The 7,500-nt window shown below is 42.9% G+C and overlaps 1 protein-coding gene across 1 annotated transcript in view; it reads left to right on the top strand.

Annotated features, from left to right (window-relative positions):
- Positions 1-7,500, top strand: part of EBF3 (early B-cell factor 3) — a 139,594-nt gene that overhangs the window by 21,230 nt on the left and 110,864 nt on the right. The window lies entirely within an intron of this gene.

Raw genomic sequence — 7,500 nt, forward strand, 5'->3', positions numbered from 1 at the left:
GTTCATACGACACCGGTTTTGTGAAGAAGAGGGTTAGGCTGGTTTGAAGAAGGCTTGTATTTCAGTAGCTTGCACTACAAAGTTATCTTTTGATCATGAACTTTGCTGTCCAGTGACTGAAAAATTAAACCTGGAAAACTCCCGGAGTTAAGCCTAAAGAAATATGCACCACCAGTGGAGAGCAATGCTAATGTTTAACTAGCTGAAATAGCTGTTTGCTTAGTGGAGAATGTGTGGTATCTGACAGAAGGGACATCTCTCTTATTAGTAATCAAATAGGGCTGACCAGTTGTTGCCATCACTCTGGGATTGTGTCAGGCAATTGAGAACAAGTTCACCACTTTATAGAACTCCCAAGTACAAAAAAGAAAATCAATATAATTATATTTGTCTTTAGTGTTTTAGCTATGGAAATCATATAGAGCTGGACGGTTGCCTGGCGAGCTGGATTTATTTCTGCTTTATTGGCTAAAAAATATTTGGAAGTGGAGGAATCTTGGCGGCGTAGTAAATGTGAGCCGGCGTGTTACAGCTTTTATTATTGGATTATGGGCATGTTCGTTGTGCAGAGTTTTCAAGAGATGTGTGACTTTTGCAGATGCAAGTGGTGAATTGCATTAAAGTGTGACTGCGCCAGGACGCGATGAAAATTAACCGGGAATGAAGATTAGGATAATATTTTGCTGTTATGTGCTTGGTCGGACTTTAATTTAGAGCTCTGGTCAGAGTGATCATTTCGTGCCTCTTGCATGTACACTGAGAAATGCCCAAGTAGTTTATGTTTATAGTCCATGCAGCACATATAACATTTTTCAGTGATTAGGGATTATAATGATATATACATAATAACATCGCCGCAATCACTGTGAGATAAATTATATCAGCTCTGTGAAGGGTGGTCCTGGCAAAATTGAAGCAAGCTATACAAGATCCCTGCTTTTAGACCTTACCCAAACCATCAGATGTATGTTATCATTTGGTATTCCAGAAGCATGAGGAGATATATATATATAAAAAATAATTTAAAAAAAATATCAGAAAACATTTGGTTAATGGGTTTATCATGTTTATTTGAATAAGGAAGATTGAAACTCCATTTATGCCTAGCATAAATGCTTTAGAGATCTTAATTATTGATGAAAAATCTGCTGCGCTTCTAAATTTAAAGATATGACAATTTTATAGGAATTTTAATCACCTTCTACATTAGGAATTTTCAAGACTGGGTTTTTATGAGGACAGCACATGTATGTTAGCCTTCTGAAGAGAGTTGTCAGTTATCACGTCAAACCAGGGGGAGAATTTGGTTGCACAACAGCGAGGAGGTCGGTCCGACACTCTTCGTCTCAAGATGTGCCTTGAAAAACTGTCGAACGTGATGTTTGCTACCAGCAAACAGCAGCAAAACGTGGGGGCAAAAGCATGGGGGTGAAAAAGCTCTATGGGGCCACCAGTCCCCTGGAACGATCCAAGTGCATTTCAAACCCTTGGTATTTGTGCTTGCTTGAGCCGCCTGTTAATAGTTTGTTGCCTAAATTTGTTGTTGGTGTTGAATTTCGGGTTTGTGTTTCCTCTTGAGCATTCCAGAACAACATTTCTCCATCAAATTTGTGAGTCAATTTACGGTTTCCCATAAGAAGTGTTACCGCTTGGTTAGTTGGCTTAAAAAAAAAAACAAAACCCAACCACAACAGACTTCTACACAATGTGCTCCACTAGATCCTTTTGTCCTTTGGATACATTTAGCAGCTTTTGACCAGATAAGGCATATTTGTCCTCAGGATACAAACCAATAATTCAATCCTGAATTGAGATCTATGGCCACCCATTTGTTCCAGCCCACACTAGGAGTCTCTGTGATCGTCTGAAACGTTTATCGCGCCGGGGAAAAAACAGGAAAAAGATGAACCCTCAACCCCCCACCTTATGCACCTCAGGAATAATAATTTGTTAGCAATTAAGATATTTTAAACAAACTAATGTAATTATACGTCTGAGTCCTGCAGTGGGCTTTAAAGGAGAGGCCTTGGAAGCAGCTTGTGGTGCCTCGTGCCTCTGCGACCCCTGAATTCGCGGAGAATTCTTATTTACGTCGCCTCGCTGTTTCTCACACTGCACAGCTGAGTGTGTGCACTTTTATTACTGTACACATTTAAGTGGCTCCTGGCATATCGGGGCTATTCGTACAGCACAGTAACTCACGGATTAAAGAACAAACCCCCCATAAATTGCAGCGCAGTCAGTAAAAAGATGCCACGGAAAAAGTGTCCCTGGGAAATTAGATTGACCCAAAGAAAAGCAAATAAAAGAAGGGAAAAGGCCCATATTTTCTTTGCGGTGTTGCTGAAAAGGATGGGAGTATCATTTTCATAGTGGAATAATGTTTTCTGGGAAAACACAAAAGCAGATGTTCCTCATTAGGAACACCCATTGTCTACATATCACAACTATGAACAGATAAATCTCTCCTATTTCACCCATACATTCCAAGGGCTGTAAATGATTACAGGATGCCGCTGGAACTGCTAAACCAAAACCACACTCTGCGCTAAAATCATTCCTCGCTGCCACCATCATATATTTCATTAGAAGGTATGGAAATTCCTACTAGCCTCCAGCCTCTTTTTCCTCTCCTTGCTGGGACACCCCGAAAGCTGGGTGTCCACCTCCTGGCCGTGGCACGGGGCAGGGTGACGTGCTGACCCGGCGCCGCGCGGCAGCTCGCTGGCAGCTCGCGCTGCTCCCGCGGTGCCTCACGGCTCGCGTGCTCGGCAGCGGGTTTCCAGATGGTACCATCACAGTCCTACTGCTAGTTGGCATCTCCGTGGGTAGTAAATACCCCCCTCCCCAATAAATCTGGCATTATTCTATAGAGTTTAGGAGACTTATCATTCCAAGTGTGTCCTACTTTCCTGTATGGAAGCCAGACATCTGTTTATCCCATTTCTTTCATACGGAGTTTGGAATAGCTTTAGTTTGGGGGAATAAAAAGTTTTGTCATATTTAACAGCTGTTACAAAATTTCAATCCCGTAGGCTCTTAAAATACTTTTCGGCTGACCTCAGATTTTGTAGATAATAGACATTGCTGGTAGCCACCCCCCTTAACCTCTCCCTGGCTGCAATTTCGGATTATTTTCCTTGAACAAGTTGACTGCTCACTCTGGGGTTTCGTTGCGGCAGCGGTTGTTTTTCTCATCTGTTCGGCTGGGGGGTTTTGGGGTGGGTTTTTTGTTGTTTTTTTTTTTTTCCCTTTTGGTTTTTGACACCAGTGCAGCTCTTTGATTGCTCCCTACCCCAAGTTTACACCTCGGGCAGGGCTGTGGCTGTGGCTGGGGGGGGGGGGGGGGTGTTTTTTTTTTTCGTCAGCAGCGTTTCCTTTCACTTCCCGTCACAAAGGTGAGAGCCGCTGACCTTTGCTGGCAGTCCCGGCCGCTGAATTATTCATGTGATTGACTTTTTGTCAGTGCACACAGTTGTGCTCTGGGACATTTTATTCATTTACCTCATTTAAAGCGCCTTTCTGCACCTGTTCAAGTATTAATATCATGTAATTTGGGCCTAATGCCGATTTTGCTGAACACTCATTATATTTTTTATTAGCTATATTTCCAAACGATTATGTATGATTATTACCAAGCCTTACAAACAGCAATGGGTTATTCCCTAGACCTTTACATCTTCTTGTCAGGTTGTTTTCAGAAGCAAGGAGGATAAACATTTGACCAGTCCCAATGTTTTTATTCCTACTCCATATCCAACCAGAGAACTTAAAGCTTTTTCCCTTATGGCTTTGGGAAAGCATGATTAAATCCAACTCTGCAGAAGCTGTACAAATGCCAGCATTTATAAGGTCAACGCTTTTGTTAAAAATGCTATGTAAATGAGGATCTGCAAAAAGGGACATTAAATAAAATTAAATTCATTGTCTTCTTTAATGTCATTTACATTTTGGCTAAGCCCTGGCCTATCAAGGAGGATTTTTAAAATAATTTTAATTACACATCATTTAGGGATCCAAGGTTTTCTATTCAGTAGCATTTGGATAACCTGCAAAATGGTGACTGTTTATTAACTTCTTAAATGACAACTTGTCATTTCATCTGCATAATGCCATGAAAACAGAGCAGTTTGGTGTCAGTTTTTTTTGTTTTGTTTTTTTTAAAATCCTATTTTTCTTTAAGACATGCACCCAACTACTGGAGGAACAGACCTTAAAATAACTCAGCTGCTCTTTTGCTTTCCTAGTCCTATTGGAGCTACCAAGTTCAGAGTATATTGAAGAATTATGACTTTGCTGGGTAATCACTTCTTTACAGAATTTCTGTCAGAAACCTGACATTGATTATTTTTTTTTCCCTCCCTTCCCTTAAGAATGTGGCATCTTGCAAATTAATGGGCACAGCTGCGGGGATACATTAGCAGACAGGGGCAGTCAGGTTGGGCTTGAGGTGCACAGGTAGGAGCATCTCTCTGCAGTGCCCGTGCTGGGGAAGGCACAGCACAGAGATCACCTTAGTTTTGGATGTATTCACAAGGAAAGAAACTGGCAAATCAAAGTAATCCCTGGAATTCAGCCACCCTGAGATCACTGGCACCCCAGAAACAGGACTTTGTACCACCTTCCTTCTCACTTTATCTTGCTTTTCCTGGGGTTATCTAAGTCACAGCGCTTCCATCCATCCTTCTTCATCCCTGCTCATCATGGAACTCCCGCAATCCCTGGCTTGGGGGTGTAGGAATGTGCTCACGGATGGCTTTGAGACCCTTGTTCCCCAGGAAATCCCAAACTGGGATGAGATTCCAGCACCACTTCCCCACCCCATGTGTAATACCCGATTATTTGCCTGAAGCCCAAAGCGTTGCACGGCTCCAGTAGGAGGGAATAATAATAAAATCTCGTGCTTTTGTGAGAAAGGAAAAGAGGGGGAAGGGATTTAAGCAAAGCTGTCAAAAACTATACTCCAGGAGGTACCCTGATACAAACCATCCCGGGCTTCTGCTGCTGCCTTATCAGGTGAAAAGCAAAGATACTGCCAGAGCCTGTAATTTTGTTAGGCTGCCTTTGATGAATTGGATTAGGTTATGGAAAAATCTTTCAAACTCAGAGTTCTGGTACGTGAGCTTCCAGGAAGTAAATAATTACTCTCAGACAGCAGATAATTAAAAAAAACAACCTGTGAAGCACAAAGTGGTAGAAATGGGTTTAATAAGGCTCTTTTTCTAACGTGCGGATATTTGGGGGGGGGGGGCTGGGGGTGGGAGCAGCCCCAGCAGAGCAGTGTTGGGTTACTCGTAGAAGTTGCTTTGCTGGGCTGGAGGAGGTGGAAATTCCAGGCTGGGAGGATGGAAATTGTCACCGGGGATGCCGGGGGAGGGGGGTGATTGACACATGGGGCGAGGGGAAGGGGATGCAGGAGCTCAACCTGCGCTTGGCAGCCCCGGGAAAATGAGCCCCATTCAGCAGGGGTCAGGCTGCCAGCAGACAAGCTCCTCTTGTTTGTTTATCTTAACAGCAAATCTCATCAAAAAATGTTTGTGGGCAAAACTGCCTGTAGCACGACGTTGCGCTGGCATCATTAATACCCTGTTAAAATAAAGATGTAACTGGGCTTTCAAAAAGAAAAAAAATCTGAAGCTGGGGAGTTTTACAGGCTGAGGGGTACTCTGGATTTTATGAGATTCAGTGATTTGCCTTTTTTGTTAACTGTTTTGGTTCGTTAGCGTTTTAAGCCGGAGAAAACTCACTAGTTCCTTGGCATATCAGCTCAGCTGAAACAGAATATGGCTGGCTCATCTCTTAGGTTTTATTTTCTTATGGAACAAACTCCCCTTATTTATCAAAGGTGGGGAAAAAAATAAATATCCGGAGTGTAAATGGCATTTGTTAGGTGGAAAGGGAAGGTATTTGTTGCTCTGGGTTTGAAGATGCTGGTATGTCAAGGCTGGAGGCAAATTAGGGGGGAGGGAAAAAAAAAGGGAGAAAAAAATAAATAAACCTGTGATACTTTCAGCAAAAGTTTCACAGCCAGAAAATTATACAGAGCCCATCATCGCACGGCGGCGGTGCCAGGAGCGCAGAGAGAAAACCGCAGCATCGGAGCGCGGTGGCAAGGACAGCGCCGTGTTTTCCCAATAATTCACTAGGAAATGAGTTTAACATGTGTGGAAAGGAAGGGGCTTACATTTGTGTTGTTGTAAGACATGTAGCATAGGCCCAGCTAGCGGAAGGAGTCGGCTCCAGCTTGTCTCTCGTGAAAGACGAAACACGGTTACACATCTGGTGAGAAAGAGCAGTTCATTTGCCCAGACAGCTCGCTCTGCGTGGCCGCTGAAAGGAGCTATTTTGACAGAAACAAAGCCATGGGGGCTGGGGAGAGCGATTAGCTGGCTAAAAACTCCTTGGCCTTAATGATAAAGAAATAGTAGGGAAGGAAATAAAGAAACCTGGCCTAATCCTCCAGCGGTGTTTAAGGAGGCTTTGAGAAAGTAGGAGTACAAACAAGGGCTCACGCGTCCAACTCCCGCTGCACTGGGTGAAAAGTTCCTAAAAAGAATAAAATAAAAAATACAAAATTCAAGAATATCAGAACCAAAAATTGACCTGAAAGCTGCAGGAGCAAGGTCTCACTTTTAGGAGAAATTCATTTTACTGTGACGTGTGCACAAGAATGAGTTAATTTGACAGTACGTGAGGGGGTGGTGCTCTCCTTTAAAAGGTGAATCCAGGACTGAAAATCCTAAACAAGGTCTTGGGTTGATTCCTGGACCTGTGGCTGTGCAGACCATTCAGTTTTGTTGTAAAGCAAACAGCAAGACCCATCAAACACCCCCCACCTAGGAAAAAAAATAAATATCACAATTCTCTAGTTTGAGTGAGGTTATTAATGCACAAAGGACAGATGTGAGTGCCCTTTCTTTTGAATAACAACCAAAAAAAATGAATTGGTCTTGGTATTGTCTGGATTGTCAGGAATGCTCTTTACCAATCCAAATTTGATTAGGATTTCCTCTTTATGTTTGTGCAGTTCTTCTGTGGTTCATGAGGCAGCAAGCTGCCTTCAGCTAATCCAAACAGGGCTCTTGGGCTGTAGTCGTATCTGTTGCGGGTGAACCAAACAGTGAACTTAACCTGGGCTCTGTCCTGTTGGAAACAAATAACTGCTGAGATTGGCTGAAGGTATAAAGAAACGTGGGGAGCAATTTCATAGTCCTTATCCACCCCCCACTATTTTATAGAGTGGGTAATGGGGATGCTTGGTGGTCACTGCACTCCACATAGGTGAGGGAAAGTCCACGGTAGGAACAAAACCATCAACAAAACTTTGCTGCTTTCCATTGGAGATTGACTCTAGGCCTGGGAAGATGTTCTGACTTTGGTATTGCCTGATCTCTGTGAAAAATGCCATCAATAATTCTAGAGGTTTTTCTATTTTTATTTTTTTTTTTGCTATAATCCCGAATAACCGCGGTTTTGTTCTGGGAGTTTCCTGCTTTAAGT

Source organism: Chaetura pelagica, unplaced genomic scaffold, assembly GCF_000747805.2.
Source record: "Chaetura pelagica isolate M959 unplaced genomic scaffold, ChaPel_1.0 scaffold365, whole genome shotgun sequence".
Taxonomy (NCBI): domain Eukaryota; kingdom Metazoa; phylum Chordata; class Aves; order Apodiformes; family Apodidae; genus Chaetura; species Chaetura pelagica.